Raw genomic sequence first — 16645 nt, forward strand, 5'->3', positions numbered from 1 at the left:
ACCCTGAATTCAGATCGATGGGCCAGGTCCAACTGCTGCAGCACAGCATGACTCCAGGACAGGTAGCTGGTTCTACACCTGGTGCAGATCAGGGTCTCTGTCACCAGGTTGCAGTATCTGTCAATGTCTAACACATGTCGTACCCTCCTGTGCAGTCCACCACCACACAGCTGTTGCGTGGCACAGGCAGGGTTAGTACACTGGAGCCGCACCTTCCACAGCTTATATGGCATCCAGAGCAAGAGACGCTGTGAAAAAAATCAGGTGTTGGAGCTTGGTGGTACAACAGGGCTGGTGGAGGGGGGTGATACCACAACTGTAGGTTTTCACGCAGCTCCAGCTTTCCCTTTGCACCAACCCTAAAAAGTGCTGCCGACACCCACTTCTGGTCTTGCTGTGGCATTGTCTGTGGCCACAGAAGGGGGAGATCTTCTGGCTGAGATGAGACCTGCTGATATTATCAAAAACACTGGTTTAAATAAAAGCTAAGAGAGCATTAAATGATGAAGACATCTATATATTTTGAACGAACAAAAGAAGGAACATGAACTAACGTGGAAGCAATCAAAGTCCTCGAGACAGTGTGAAAGGCTAACGAATGCAAGTTGGCCTCTTAATTGACCTAAAAATGGGGCTGTATATAACATGTAGAGGGATGTTAGGGAGGACAGCTGAAACGGTCAGATGTCACTTAGACCAGCGGGTCTCAATTCCAGTCCTCGCGCCCCCTGCTCTTCACATTTTGTAAGTTTCTTGAATAGCTTCAGACATTTGTTCCATTCGAACGTAAGTGCCCTGAGAACTGGACATCACATGACATCCCTCCGTGATTCAAGTTCAAAGCGTATGTATATGTTCAATTCATAGTGAGTAATACAGTGGTGTATCGAGGTATACAGAGGTAAATGATGTCACACTTCTCCATGTGTGAAGAAGTTGCGCAGCACAAATCCGTGAACCAATGTTCCAAAGTGAAGTATACTTTGACGGATTTCCCCTGCTCAGGGAGTGGGGAGCAATGAACACTGTGTAGGGACCATGTCAATCGCTAGGAGCTCACTTCTAATGAGCTGATTATCCGAATCAGGTGTGCTAACAAAGAGAGACATGCAAAACATGCAGACCTGGGGGGAGTGAGGACTAGAATTGAGAACCGCTTCTTTAGACTTTAAGTCAGTGTGAGCAAAAGAGGTGAGAAGTTGTGTGCATGACCCGAGTGTTCCAAGGTAGCCTACATAATACAAGAATCCATACACATGCATACTGGCTTAACAAGACCGAGAAGGTCCTTAAACACAAAAGCTTAATCTCTTTGTAAATTCGACAACATAATCTCGGCCAGTGCAAAGGAGCAAGCCCAGACGAGGGACAGCCTCTTGGCATCAAACCCGTCATTCCCAGCTATGCTCATCATTCTTGAAAGGCCAGGGGAATTAGCTCAAATGGTAGAGCGCTCGCTTAGCATGCGAGAGGTAGCGGGATCGATGCCCGCAATCTCCAAGTTGGCTCCTGCCCTTTTACTCACACATCCCTAGATCAGTGGTTTTCAATCCTGTCCTGGAGGCATCCCTGCCCTGCACATTTCGCATTTCCCCTCATCTAACACACCTGTTTCAATTCATCAGCTCATTAGTAGAGACTGCAAGACCTGATTCGGGTGTGTCTAATAAGGGAGACATACAAAATGTTCAGGGCAGGGGTGCCTCCAGGAAAGGTTTGAAAACCATTGCCCTAAAGAGACCAACTGAGCGTTGACGCAATGCTGCCACACTCCCACGTTAGCTTTTTTTGGGCTCATAGCTGCCAAAAAGAATTTCAGACATGGTCCTGTGCAAATTGGTTGCAAAACAGTGCCATTTTACGCACAGTTCCCTAAAGCAGTGGTTTTCAAACCTGTCCTGGAGGCACCCCTGCCCTTCACATTTTGAATGTTTCCCTCATCTAACACACCTGTTTCAAATCAACAGCTCATTAGTAGAGACCGCGAGACCTTATTTGGGTGTGTTTAATAAGGGAGACAATAAAAATGTGCAGGGCAGGGGTGCCTCCAGGACAGGTTTGAGAACCACTGCCCTAAAGAGACAGACTGAGCATCGATGCAATGCGGCCACACTCTCTACGTTAGTTAATTTTTTTGGACTAAAAGGGGCCGAAAAGTATTTCAGACATTGTCCTGCGCAAACTGGTGGCAAAATAGGTCCCACCGAGATTTGAACTCTGATCACTGGATTCAGAGTCCAGAGTGCTAACCATTACACCATGGAACCTTAACTGGTGCAGCTGTTGCTCACAGGGCCACAAACACTGGCACCATCGCCAAACTAGTGCTGTTTTATATTTTCCTGCGGCAAGAAAGCACACAGGCTCCACCGAGATTCGAACTCAGATCGCTGGATTCAAAGCCCAGAGTGCTGACCATTACACCATGGAACCGAAACTGCTTGGTTGGAGGCCAACTTGGAAACAGATAGCTCTCTGGCTGTGGGGAAGCAGTTATACAGAGAGGTTGGAACCCAGTGATTTTTGGTCAATGGCCCGCCTCAAAAAAGGGAAAAGTGTGGGAGATGTTGCCGAAACCCAGGATTGAACCAGGAACCTTTAGATCTTCAGTCTAACATTCTCCCAACTGAGCTATTTCGGCTACAACTAACCTCTGCTTAGCAAGCAGTGATTTCAGTGAGATCACCCTACTCTTTGTCAGAGCTGAAGAGCAGAGCAGAGATGAGCCCCCAGACAATAAAAACAGCTGGCAAGTACGGGGATCGAACCCGCGACCTTGGCGTTATTAGCACCACGCTCTAACCAGCTGAGCTAACCGGCCTGGCTTAGCCGTCCATGTCTGCCTGATTGCAAAAAACCTGCCATAATGTTTGTGAATACAATGAGACAACAAAGCTTCACGTTTTAACATGAACAAGGGCTCGTCCGGGATTTGAACACGGGACCTCTCGCACGCAGAGCAAGAATTATACCCCTAGACCAACAAGCCTTCTTGCCTAAAGCCAGGAAAAAAGAGCTATTTCAGCATCAACAAAAGAAGGAACATGACCTAACGTGGAAGCAATCAAAGTCCTCGAGACAGTGTGAAAGGCTAACGAATGCAAGTTGGCCTCTTATTTGACCTAAAAATGGGGCTGTATCTAACATGTAGAGGGATGTTATGGAGGACAGCTGAAACGGTCAGATGTCACTTAGACCAGCGGGTCTCAATTGCAGTCCTCGCGCCCCCTGCTCTTCACATTTTGTAAGTTTCTCGTATAGCTTCAGACATTTGTTCCATTCGAACGTAAGTGCCCTGAGAACTGGACATCACATGACATCCCTCCGTGATTCAAGTTCAAAGCGTATGTATACGTTCAATTCATAGTGAGTAATACAGTGGTGTATCGAGGTATACAGAGGTAAATTATGTCACACTTCTCCATGAGTGAAGAAGTTGCGCAGCACAAATCCGTGAACCAATGTTCCAAAGTGAAGTATACTTTGACGGATTTCCCCTGCTCAGGGAGTGGGGAGCAATGAACAGTGTGTAGGGACCATGTCAATCACTAGGAGCTCACTTCTAATGAGCTGATTATCCGAATCAGGTGTGCTAACTAAGAGAGACATGCAAAACATGCAGACCTGGTGGGAGCGAGGACTAGAATTGAGAACCGCTTCCTTAGACTTTAAGTCAGTGTGAGCAAAAGAGGTGAGAAGTTGTCTGCATGATCCGAGTGTTCCAAGGTAGCCTACATAATACAAGAATCCATACACATGCATACTGGCGTAAAAAGACAGAGAAGGTCCTTAAACACAAAAGCTTAATCTCTTTGTTAATTCGACAACATAATCTCGGCCAGTGCAAAGGAGCAAGCCCAGAGGAGGGACAGCCTCTTTGCATCAAACCCATCATTCCCAGCTATGGTCGTCATTCTTGAAAGGCCAGGGGAATTAGCTCAAATGGTAGAGTGCTCGCTTAGCATGCGAGAGGTAGCGGGATCGATGCCCGCATTCTCCAAGTTGGTTCCTGCCCTTTTACTCACACATCCCTAGATCAGTGGTTTTCAATCCTGTCCTGGAGGCATCCCTGCCCTGCACATTTCGCATTTCCCCTCATCTAACACACCTGTTTCAAATCATCAGCTCATTAGTAGAGACTGCAAGACCTGATTCGGGTGTGTCTAATAAGGGAGACATACAAAATGTTCAGGGCAGGGGTGCCTCCAGGAAAGGTTTGAAAACCATTGCCCTAAAGAGACCGACTGAGCGTTGACGCCATGCTGCCACACTCCCACGTTAGCTTTTTTTGGGCTCATAGCTGCCAAAAAGTATTTCAGACATGGTCCAGTGCAAATTGGTTGCAAAACAGTGCCATTTTACGCACAGTTCCCTAAAGCAGTGGTTTTCAAACCTGTCCTGGAGGCACCCCTGCCCTTCACATTTTGAATGTTTCCCTCATCTAACACACCTGTTCTTCTTCCTTGGGTTTTTAAGGCAGTTGGTATCCAATATGTTACATTACTGCCATCTGTTGTCTATTATCATGTCACTTTTTTATTATATTCTTTTTTCCAGTCCAGTCCTCTTTAAAAAATAAAACAAATATTTCTTTCCTTGCTCACTCTTTCCACATCCTAATATACTTTTTAAATTGTACTGTCCTATACCAATTTCTTGTAAGCTATATTTCAACTCTTGTCTTTCTTTTATAAATTTCCTGCATGACATAAAAATGTGACTAACTGTTTCTTCCTCTTGGCATTCATCGCATTGGCCTGTGGGATGTTTTCCTAACATATGAAGAGTTCCACTTAACTTACAATGCCCAATCCTAAGTCTTGTTATTACCACTTGTTCTGTCCTTCTATTTGACATCTCTCTAATACTGCCTACTTTATTTTGAATCATGTATAGTTGTCTTCCTTTATTTTCATGATCCCATTGATGTTGCCATATTTCCATTATCTTTTTCCACACTAGACTCTTCCCTTCTGATTTTGACAATTTAATTTCCATGTCAACATGTTCTTTTTTTGTTGCCTTTTTTGCCAATTTATCAACTTTCTCATTTCCCTGTATGCCCACATGTGCTGGTATCCACATATATGTTATATTTTTCCCTTGTCTACATACCCTTGAATTTAAAAACAAGATTTCATATAATATTTCTTGATGACTACTAGCTTTTCCAGTCTTCATACTCATAAGAGCTGATACTGAGTCACTGCATACTAGAATGTTAATATCCCTGCATTGTTCAATCCATTCTAATGCAACAAGTATAGCACATAATTCAACTGCATAAACATTTATGCTGTCAGATGTTCTTTTGCTAATTCCTATCTCATATTTAGGGATGTATACCGCAGACCCTGTCGCATCTGTTTGTAGGTCCTTTGACCCATCTGTATAAATCTCCGTATTGTCCTTATACTTGTTCTTATATTTAAAATATTCATTGATTATATCTATATTTCTGTTACAACCTTTAATTACTAAAAGCTCTAGATCAACCTTCGGAATTTCCAATGTCCAAAATGGCTTAACAGGCCATAACACAGTATTAGCAAATCTTTTATTATACACTTCCATTTCTTTTGCAATTAAATCAGCTGTCCAGCCAAAACTTTCTTTCTTTCTTCTCTCCTTTTCCCAACACTTTTGTAATACCTTTTTTGTTGGATGACTATCCTCATGCCCTCGAAGATTTATCCAATAGTTTGCAGTCAGTTGTTTCCGTCGAAGCCACAATGGCATTTCACCTCCCTCCACCTGAAGTGCACATACTGGAGAAGTTTTAATTGCCCCTAAACATATTCTTAAGGCACACGCTTGCACAATATCCAATTCAGCTAATGTTGTCTTTGCTGCTGACCCATACGCAATACTCCCATAGTCTAATTTAGATCTTATTAAAGCAATGTATATATATTTTAAAGCTGAAACACTTGCACCCCACTCCAACCCAGCAAGACATCTCATCACATTTAGCACTTTCTTACATTTATTAACTGTATACTTTATATGTTCTCTCCATGTTAGTTTTGTGTCAAAGTATATTCCCAAGAAACGAAAACATTCTACTTTCTCTAACATACTTCCATACATTTTCAGCTTAATTTCCTTATTCTTCTTTTTATTTGTAAAAACCATTACTTTTGATTTTTCCACTGAAAACTTAAATCCCCATTTTAATCCCCAATTTTCAACTTGATCAATTCCTTCCTGCATCTTCTTTAAAATATACTCAACATTTCTACCTTTCTTCCATATAGCACCATCATCTGCGAATAAAGACCTCCCTATATCCCCTGGAAGATTTAAATAAATATCATTAATCATAATGGAGAATAAAGTTGGACTAACCACACTTCCCTGTGGTGTTCCATTTTCTACAACATATTGCTTTGATAAATCTACCCCAATTTTCACCTGTATATTCCTTCTATTTAAGAAATCCATAATCCAATTAAACATTTTCCCTCCAACTCCCATTAAATGTAATTTGATTAAAAGACCCTCTTTCCACAGCATATCGTATGCTTTCTCCACATCAAAGAATACTGCTACTACAGTTTCTTTATTCACTTGTGCCTTCCTTATTTCCACCTCCAAAATGATCACAGGATCCATTGTATTTCTTCCTTTTCTAAAACCACTTTGACATCTAGCCATTTTATTTCTACTCTCTAAAAGATATATTAGTCTTTCATTTATCATACGTTCCATTATCTTACATATATGCGATGTTAATGCAATTGGTCTGTAACTACCAGGATTACTTGGATCCTTTCCAGGCTTCCTTATTGGAATAATTATTGCCTCTTTCCAGCTTTGTGGAAGTCTCCCTTCCTCCCACACCTTGTTGTATAAATTTAATAATTTCCCCAAACCCTCTATACTTAAATGTTTTAACATACTGTAGCACACTTCATCTTTCCCTGGAGCCGTTTTCCCTGACCTATCCAGCGCTCTCTGCAACTCTCCCATGCTAAAAGGAGCATCTTGCTCCTCATCCCCATTATCTTTCCTGCATATCACATCCTTATACTGCGCTTTTGTTCTTTCTATTGCTACTCTTCCTTCCTCTGACAAGTTATTAGAACTGTTTATACTAACAAAACGTTTTGCCATCATCTCTACCTTTTCTTTATTTGTTATCGCCTTCTCATTTCCTTCAGTCAGAACTGGATAATTCCATTCTCTTTTATCCCCCCCCCATCTTTTTAATCATTCCCCATATTTCACCTATTTGAGTTGTATTTCCTATTGTGTCACAATAAGATTTCCAGAATGTTCTTTTTGTCTGTCTGATTATCCTCCTAACTATTGCCTGTGCTTGTTTATACTGAATCAAATGATCATAATTATGTGTTCTTTTAACTAATCTAAATGCTTTGTTTCTATTTTTCACTGCTTCTTTACATTTTCCATCCCACCATGGCACTACTTTCTTTTTACATCTTCCTTTACTCTTGGGAATGGATTCTGCTGCTGCTGATATTATACCTTGCTTAATTTGATTATCTAATATTTCAACACTAACTTCATCTTTAGTTTGCCTAAACAACCTATCACTTTCCTCCTGGAATTTTCCCCAATCAGCTTTCTCAAAAATCCATTTTCCACTTGCTTCCCCAATACTACATACTACCTCTATATTTATTTTACACCACACCGGATAATGATCACTGCCTATTGTGCCATCCTTATGCACTGTCCAATCACATCTTGCTGCAATTTTATTTGAAACTAATGTGAGATCTAATACTGATTCTTTTCCAGTGTTAACATCAATTCTTGTACCTACACCATTATTTAAGCACACTAAATTCTTCTCATCTATCATTTCTTCTATTATTTGACCATTGTAATCACTTTTTTTACTCCCCCACAAAGTATTATGTCCATTAAAATCCCCACACCATATAATATTATTACAATTTTGTCCCTCTATCTTTTCTAGCTTAGTTTTCTCTAGTCTTTTACAAGGATTATAATAATTACAAATCACCAACTCTCTCTTTCCTGCCCATACTTTCACTACTACATATTCTTGTTCATTTCCCACTCCTAAGATTTTATACGGTATTCCTTGCTTTATAAATGTAACACACCCTCCTCCTCCCCCCTCCCTTCTATCATACCTTACCGCCACATAATCATATAAAACAAAATCCAATTGAGGTCTTAACCAAGTTTCTTGAATGCACACTATCTCTGGTTTTTCTACCCTACTACCAACAAATTGCTTAAAATCCTGCCCATTAGCTAAGAGACTTCTCGCATTCCATTGTAAAATCAGCATTATTAGGATTAAAAACCTAATCATGATGCCTCCTGACTTGCTTGCATCCTGAGTTCATCATTTATTTCCTCCCACTTCAGCCCTATCATGTCCAAATGGTGTTCTGCCGCTTTCACAATTACTTGAATTCTTTCTGTTTTTGACTTAATCTCATGTGTTGCATTAATTACTCCTGCAATGAATGTGACCAGTTTCTTTTTTTCTATCCATGCTTTCCTCATCCCTTGCTGATCATCCATTTCCTCTTGTCCTTTATTCACTCTTCCCTCTATATTCTGATTCCTCTGTCCATTCATCTTAACTGCTTCAGCATATGACACCTTCTCTTTTAGTCTTATCTTCTGTACCTCCACCTCTTTTTTAAGTGCTTCACATCCCCAGTATGCTACACTATGATTTCCTCCGCAGTTACAACACTTAGGTTTTGTTCCCTCACCACACATCCCATATTCATGTTCACCTCCACATCTAGCACACCTTCTTTTCCCCTTACACATTTTAGCAGTGTGCCCAAACTCCTGACAGTTGTAGCATCTCATTGGTTTCTGTACATATTCTCTCACATTATATCTTACATATCCAAAGTATACCTCTTTAGGTAACTCTTTCTCCTCAAATTCAATCAGTATTGACTCAGTGTCCTTTTTCTCTATTCCTTTGGTCAATCTTTTGACACTTTTCACTGTGAATTTATTCACTCTCATGTTTTCCAGTATTTCTTTATTATTGATATTAATGGGAATCCCATAAATCACTCCTTTACCTCCGTTATCTCTCTTTTCTCCAACTTTTACAACCCTCTGAACCTTAACTTTACCAATATATGTCATCCTTTTAGCTTTGTCTAACTGGGTCCCATTTTCACATCCAATTAGCAAATTCCCATCTCCTAAAATCCTTGCATATTTCACTTCCCCAATCTGATTCTTGATGATTTTTGTTAATTTAATCGGGTCAATTTTCTTAACTCCGCCTTCTTCTTCAAATCTGACAACAACATTCAATATTCCTTCCTTTACTGTTTTTTCCCCTTTTCCACTTTCATCACTTTCTGATTCTCCAATGCTAGATGCATGATTTTTCTTTCTTTTCCGACTCTCTCCCTTCTTTCCCTTACCAGCACTTTCCCATTCATTTAGCTTCCTCTCATCTTCCTCACTACAAGCCATGTTATTACTCTCACTGTCAGAGTCATTTCCTACCATCTCCTACGGATTGCAAGGAACTCCGTGAGACCACCGTTCCGGACCTATACAGGCCGTCGGTCGATAATCCCACTGCAAATTCCTCACACAACCCTTTTCCCTTCTTTTTATTTATTTATTTAAACTGTATTTATATTACCTTTACTTCTCAGTCCTAGTCTTTCCTCCTAGTTATTTGTCACAATGTTTGCCTCCGTGTCAGTCAAAATACTTCCGCTACCCGAATGTTCTTCCTCGAGAGAAACACGACGCGACTCACACGATCACCAGTCCGCCACTAACACACCTGTTTCAAATCATCAGCTCATTAGTAGAGACCTTGAGACCTTATTTGGGTGTGTCTAATAAGGGAGACAATAAAAATGTGCAGGGCAGGGGTGCCTCCAGGACAGGTTTGAGAACCACTGCCCTAAAGAGACAGACTGAGCATCGATGCAATGCGGCCACACTCTCTACGTTAGTTAATTTTTTTGGACTAAAAGGTGCCGAAAAGTATTTCAGACATTGTCCTGCGCAAACTGGTGGCAAAATAGGTCCCACCGAGATTTGAACTCGGATAACTGGATTCAGAGTCCAGAGTGCTAACCATTACACCATGGAACCTTAACTGGTGCAGCTGTTGCTCACAGGGCCACAAACATTGGCACCATCGCCAAACTAGTGCTGTTTTATCTATTCCTGCGGCAAGAATGCATACAGGCTCCACCTAGATTCGAACTCAGATCGCTAGATTCAAAGCCCAGAGTGCTGACCATTACACCATGGAACCGAAACTGCTTGGTTGGAGGCCAACTTGGAAACAGATAGCTCTCTGGCTGTTGGGAAGCAGTTATACAGAGAGGTTGGAACCCAGTGATTTTTGGTCAATGGCTCGCCTCAAAAAAGGGAAAAGTGTGGGAGATGTTGCCGAAACCCGGGATCGAACCAGGGACCTTTAGATCTTCAGTCCTGTGCAAATTGGTTGCAAAACAGTGCCATTTTACGCACAGTTCCCTAAAGCAGTGGTTTTCAAACCTGTCCTGGAGGCACCCCTGCCCTTCACATTTTGAATGTTTCCCTCATCTAACACACCTGTTTCAAATCATCAGCTCATTACTAGAGACCGCGAGACCTTATTTGGGTGTTTCTAATAAGGGAGACAATAAAAATGTGCAGGGCAGGGGTGCCTCCAGGACAGGTTTGAGAACCACTGCCCTAAAGAGACAGACTGAGCATCGATGCAATGCGGCCACACTCTCTACGTTAGTTAATTTTTTTGGACTAAAAGGTGCCGAAAAGTATTTCAGACATTGTCCTGCGCAAACTGGTGGCAAAATAGGTCCCACCGAGATTTGAACTCAGATCACTGGATTCAGAGTCCAGAGTGCTAACCATTACAGCATGGAACCTTAACTGAAGCAGCTGTTGCTCACAGTGCCATTACACCATGGAACTGAAACTGCTTGGTTGGAGGCCAACTTGGAAACAGATAGCTCTCTGGCTGTGGGGAAGCAGTTATACAGAGAGGTTGGAACCCAGTGATTTTTGGTCAATGGCCCGCCTCAAAAAAGGGAAAAGTGTGGGAGATGTTGCCGAAACCCCGGATCGAACTAGGGACCTTTAGATCTTCAGTCAAACGCTCTCCCAACTAAGCTATTTCGGCTACAACAAACCTCTGCTTAGCAAGCAGGGATTTCAGTGAGATCACCCTACTCGTTGTCGGAGCTGAAGAGCAGAGATGAGATGAGCCCCCAGACAATAAAAACAGCTGGCCAGTACGGGGATCGAACCCGCGACATTGGCGTTATTAGCACCACGCTCTAACCAGCTGAGCTAACCGGCCTGGCTTAGCCATCAGTGTCTGCATGATTGAAAAAGACCTGCCATAATGTTTGTGAATGCAATGAGACAATAAAGCTTCACATCTCAACCTGAACAAGGGCTCGTCCGGGATTTGCACCCTGGACCTCTCGCACTCAAAGCGAGAATCATACCCCTAGACCAACGAGCCTTCTTGCCCAAAGCCAAGAAAAAAGAGCAATACCAGCATCAACTAAAGAAGGAACATGAACTAACGGTGGAAGCAATCAAAGTCCTCGAGACAGTGTGAAAGGCTAACGAATGCAAGTTGGCCTCTTAATTGACCTAAAAATGGGGCTGTATCTAACATGTAGAGGGATGTTAGGGAGGACAGCTGAAACGATCAGATGTCACTTAGACCAGCGGGTCTCAATTCCAGTCCTCGCGCCCCCTGCTCTTCACATTTTGTAAGTTTCTCGTATAGCTTCAGACATTTGTTCCATTCGAACGTAAGTGCCCTTAGAACTGGACATCACATGACATCCCTCCGTGATTCAAGTTCAAAGCGTATGTATACGTTCAATTCATAGTGAGTAATACAGTGGTGTATCGAGGTATACAGAGGTAAATTATGTCACACTTCTCCATGTGTGAAGAAGTTGCGCAGAACAAATCCGTGAACCAATGTTCCAAAGTGAAGTTTACTTTGACGGATTTCCCCTGCTCAGGGAGTGGGGAGCAATGAACACTGTGTAGGGACCATGTCAATCGCTAGGAGCTCACTTCTAATGAGCTGATTATCCGAATCAGGTGTGCTAACAAAGAGAGACATGCAAAACATGCAAACCTGGGGGGAGCGAGGACTAGATTTGAGAACCGCTTCCTTAGACTTTAAGTCAGTGTGAGCTAAAGAGGTGAGAAGTTGTCTGCATGACCCAAGTGTTCCAAGGTAGCCTACATAATACAAGAATCCATACACATGCATACTGGCGTAACAAGACCGAGAAGGTCCTTAAACACAAAAGCTTAATCTCTTTGTTAATTCGATAACATAATCTCGGCCAGTGCAAAGGAGCAAGCCCAGAGGAGGGACAGCCTCTTTGCATCAAACCCGTCATTCCCAGCTATGCTCGTCATTCTTGAAGGGCCAGGGGAATTAGCTCAAATGGTAGAGCGCTCGCTGCGCAAAGGAAGGGGTCCAACGCAAGCGAAAAAGATGCAGGACACGTGAAAACGCCGAAGGATTTCCCCTGCGGCAATACTCGGGGTATATGTTTCTGCGTTTTGAAGAGTTGTTATTTCATGTGAAACAATTCTACCCTCCGCGGCCTGGATTCGAACCCGTGCTCTCTCAGATGAGCCGTGACGTCATATATCCACGACGTGTATTGTTAAGCGTGCAATAAACCGAGACTTTTATTTTGTTATCTATGACATACCATTGATTGCTTTTATACTACATAGATTTGTGTGTGTGTGTGTGTGTGTATTAAAAAAAACTTTTTTCATGTTTGTGTTTAAATAGAATTAATAAAAAACGTTTCTTCAAATATGTTTTGTGTGTGTGGATATGATTTGATTGATATGATTTAGCAGATTTTTTTTATCTGATCAAAAAAATGTTCTATTAAAATGAATACAAACACATACACACAATATAAAAAGAACAATATAAAAGAGTGGGCCCAAGTAATATATACAAAATGTTTTATTAAAATGAACACACACATACATACACACAATATAAAAAGGACAATATGATAAGAGTGGGCCCATATAATATAAACAAAATATATACAGGATAGATATAATGTACTTGTATAAAAAAAAATATGAAAAGAGTGGGCCCATATAATATAAACAATATATATATATATACAGGAAATATATTATGTACTACTTATATAAAAAAAATATATATGAAAAGAGTGGGCCCATATAATGTATACAAAATATACACAGGAAATAAATTATTTACTATGGAGGCGGAGTTTGTCATTTATTTTGCCTGCCGCTGTTCTGCCAACCAATCATCTAAAGTTTTTCCATTAGAGGAGCGTGAGCAAACTGTGGCATTCCCATATCGGCTATGACCAAACTCTTTAGTTTTGGGCTGCCCACATTCGCTGCACTTGTTAAAAGTTACCCCTCGCACATACTTCCTCTTATGGACTCCGCTTTCCGTCTCCAGGGCCCGCCGGCGCCTGTTCCTCTGGGTGTAACGGGACACAGAAGCAGCAGGCGCTGGAGCAGGCGCTGGAGCAGGCGCTGGAGCAGGCGGAGCTGGGCCTGGACCGGATGTCAAAGCACCAGAAGATGAAATCACCATCGACACAGTCATTTCTGGGTTAAGGACTAGTGTGCCTAACAGTGACCCAGGTGCTGAAATGGGCTGCACAACTCCTGCTGCTGTGGGGACGGGTGCGATAGGGCACTCCCTTTTGGCAGCAGTGGGCCGGCGACCGGGTCGCAGAATTGGAGCCTGAGCCTCAATTGGGTCAGATGGAGTCAGTCCCTGGGCGAGGACACTCATTTCCTGATTCTTCTGCTGCCGTTGAAACCTGAAAGTAAATTACTTGTAAAATATATATATATATATATATATATATAAATATATATATATATATATATATATATATATATATATATATATATATATATATATATATATATATGTGTGTGTGTGTGTGTGTGTGTGTGTACAGAAGTATTCAGTTCCCTGGAACCAAATAATGTGCCTTGCTTACCACTGAATGAGTGTCCTCTGGTCCAGCTCAAACAGCTGGATCATTGTTTCATCCATCAGCCTTCGACTGTTAAGCACCATGTCTCGGATGTGGTGGTAATCTGAAAGGATTTTAGACCACCTGGGGGTGCAAACTCCAGCCTTCTTGGTCGGTGACTTGTGTAAAGCACACAGCTTCATACAAATGGCCTCAACCAAGCGGCTGGTGCTGGGCCACTGTGCTGGACCCCCAGGATGTCCAATCAGACACCGTTTCACACTCTCCACACCCGGTGTGACTCCGGACCGCTTCGGTGCCTTAAAGCGCCTAGTCAAAAGCCTTTGAACAGAAATATTTTTTTACATTTTTTAAAGAATTCTGCTCAACAAGCCTGCATTTATTTTATTCAAATACAACAAAAGCCATTATATTGTGAAATAATTTTACTATTTAAAATAAAAATGCTTTCTATTTGAATATAGTTTAAAGTGTAAGTTATTTCTGTGATGCACAGCTGTATTTTCAGCATCATTCCTCCAGTCTTCAGTGTCACATGATCTTCAGAAATCATTCAGATATCCTGATTTGTTGTTCTAGAAACCTTTTTTTATTGATATTATTATCAATATTTAGAACAGTTGTGTACATTTTGTTCAAGATTCTTTGATGAATAGAAGGATCCAAGATAAGAGTTTATCTGTAATAAAAAGCTTTTTTAACATTATACACTATACCATCCAAAAGTGTGGAGTCAGAACATTTAAATCATTATATATTTAGTATTAAATTATAGAAATTAATACTTTTATTTAGCAAGAACGCATTAAATAGATGATAAAGACATTTATAATGTTACAATATATACTGAACATTCTATTCATCAAAGAAACCTAAACCAAAAATATCTAGGAGCTATTTTTAACCTAATAATAATAATATAGCACCCGGCACCCGTTTTTTTTAGCAGCAAATTGTAATGATTTCTGAAGAATCGTGTGCCCTGAGTAATGATTCTAAAATTCAGCATTGAAATCACAAGACTGAATTACTTTTTTAAATATATTCAAATGGATAGCAGTTATTTTAAATAGTAAAAATATTTCAAAATATTACTGCTTTTGTTGTATTTTGAATCAAATAAATGCAGGCTTAAAAAAAACACCTTGCTTGTAGTGTATTTGGAATAAAACGAGACTGAAACAAAATAAAGCCCTTAGAGTGTCTTACCTGAGCCTCGCCGGAGACACTGCTTCCAGTGTCAGATGGCTGTGACAGCACTGAAGAGGCAGGGGCGAGATGCTGTCCCTCTCCTCCAGATGATGTGGACGGCTCAGCCAGTGATGCTGGGGACTGAGACAGAGGCAAAGATGAGGGGCTGTTTCTGAGATCACGGCAGGGGTCATCCTCATACAGCACTGGAACTGTGATGTCCTCCATGCTCTCTTCCTCAAACCCCTCATCTAGCAGGTCCTGATCATCAACCTCCTCCACCAGCCGGTCTTCCTCCTCTGGGTTCTGGAGCACTGGAGTCAGTGTTTTGCCAGTCTGGCTGTAAAGGTACTCGATTCCCAGCAATTCACCTACAATAATAAAATAATAAAAAAAGAAAAAAAGTGCTCTTAATAATTTATCAAGTACATTGGAGGCTAAATAGATAACTTAATAGAATATTGCAAAAGAACAAATTAAATTTCTTACCTGTATATGCTCCAGGAGGGCGATAGCGCTCATTCCAGGACTTCCCAAAGACTGTTCGGCTAAGCCGGTCCACAGCCTCTCTCATGGCACTGCCATATGTTCGAATGGAGGACGCCCGTTTTATGGCATCTTCCATTCGGTCATCATTCCAACGCATCAAGCCCTCAAGGAGATAGGCCTGAAAATGCGCATCGCTGGCACTGGTTCCTAAAAGTTAAATAATATTAAAAAATATATAAAAAAGGGTTTTATATGTCACATATGTACAATATATGTACTACACATAAGGTGCTCTGAAGTAACTTGTATACTACATTTAATAGAGTTGTGTAACTAAATTAAAAATGATTGTCACTTATTCCTGTATTACTAGTGACTTGTTAGTCAAGACAGCTTTGTCAATGCTAATGACATTAAAAAGTAATTGTAATGTAGAGTGTGACATTTATTAATGCGGCATTACTTTAAAGTGATGAAGCAGTTACAGTGCTTATATTTTCTACAGAAAAATAATAATCCATATGCATGTAATACCTGGAATAAAACGGTTCAGGTGGAGGTGGAACGACTCTAAGGAGGTAGAGCCACGAGCACACCTGTAGCAGCACAGCTCCACACTGCCTTTCTTCAGTGTCCCTGTCTTCATGTACAGCGGAAAGTCCTCTGGGTCTTGTATACACTGGACGTGCTTGCGCTGTTCCTTCCATATCTGCTGGATCCGTTCGTGGTCCAGCAGAGGAACTCCCAGGGTGTCCTTCCCATCCGCACTGTCAAACTGATCAATCAGTGACCCAATCAATCTGGCGGTCTCCTCCACCCCCCTGGTCCTCCTCCGGCAGTGCAGTGCCAACTCCCTCCGGGTAATGCGAGCACTGACCGCCTTTTCTGAGATGTGGCCAGTCTTCTTTGCCGCCAGGTCACTGTCTTTTGCAGAGCGAAGAGCAGCC

General features: G+C 41.6%; 8 non-coding genes across 8 annotated transcripts; 1 reads left to right on the top strand and 7 right to left on the bottom strand.

Annotated features, from left to right (window-relative positions):
* Window positions 1–2195: 2195 nt before the first annotated feature.
* trnaq-cug (transfer RNA glutamine (anticodon CUG)) lies at window positions 2196–2267 on the bottom strand. The gene has a single exon. It is a non-coding gene; the product is annotated as a tRNA-Gln (tRNA).
* A 94-nt stretch (window positions 2268–2361) lies between these two features.
* trnaq-uug (transfer RNA glutamine (anticodon UUG)) lies at window positions 2362–2433 on the bottom strand. The gene has a single exon. It is a non-coding gene; the product is annotated as a tRNA-Gln (tRNA).
* A 135-nt stretch (window positions 2434–2568) lies between these two features.
* Window positions 2569–2641, bottom strand: trnaf-gaa (transfer RNA phenylalanine (anticodon GAA)). The gene has a single exon. It is a non-coding gene; the product is annotated as a tRNA-Phe (tRNA).
* A 106-nt stretch (window positions 2642–2747) lies between these two features.
* Window positions 2748–2821, bottom strand: trnai-aau (transfer RNA isoleucine (anticodon AAU)). The gene has a single exon. It is a non-coding gene; the product is annotated as a tRNA-Ile (tRNA).
* A 1106-nt stretch (window positions 2822–3927) lies between these two features.
* Window positions 3928–4000, top strand: trnaa-agc (transfer RNA alanine (anticodon AGC)). The gene has a single exon. It is a non-coding gene; the product is annotated as a tRNA-Ala (tRNA).
* Window positions 4001–10026: 6026 nt separating this feature from the next.
* On the bottom strand, window positions 10027–10098 carry trnaq-cug (transfer RNA glutamine (anticodon CUG)). The gene has a single exon. It is a non-coding gene; the product is annotated as a tRNA-Gln (tRNA).
* Window positions 10099–11064: 966 nt separating this feature from the next.
* Window positions 11065–11137, bottom strand: trnaf-gaa (transfer RNA phenylalanine (anticodon GAA)). Its single transcript has one exon. It is a non-coding gene; the product is annotated as a tRNA-Phe (tRNA).
* Window positions 11138–11243: 106 nt separating this feature from the next.
* Window positions 11244–11317, bottom strand: trnai-aau (transfer RNA isoleucine (anticodon AAU)). Its single transcript has one exon. It is a non-coding gene; the product is annotated as a tRNA-Ile (tRNA).
* Window positions 11318–16645: the final 5328 nt, after the last annotated feature.

This window comes from Carassius carassius, chromosome 8 (assembly GCF_963082965.1).
Source record: "Carassius carassius chromosome 8, fCarCar2.1, whole genome shotgun sequence".
Lineage (NCBI taxonomy): Eukaryota > Metazoa > Chordata > Actinopteri > Cypriniformes > Cyprinidae > Carassius > Carassius carassius.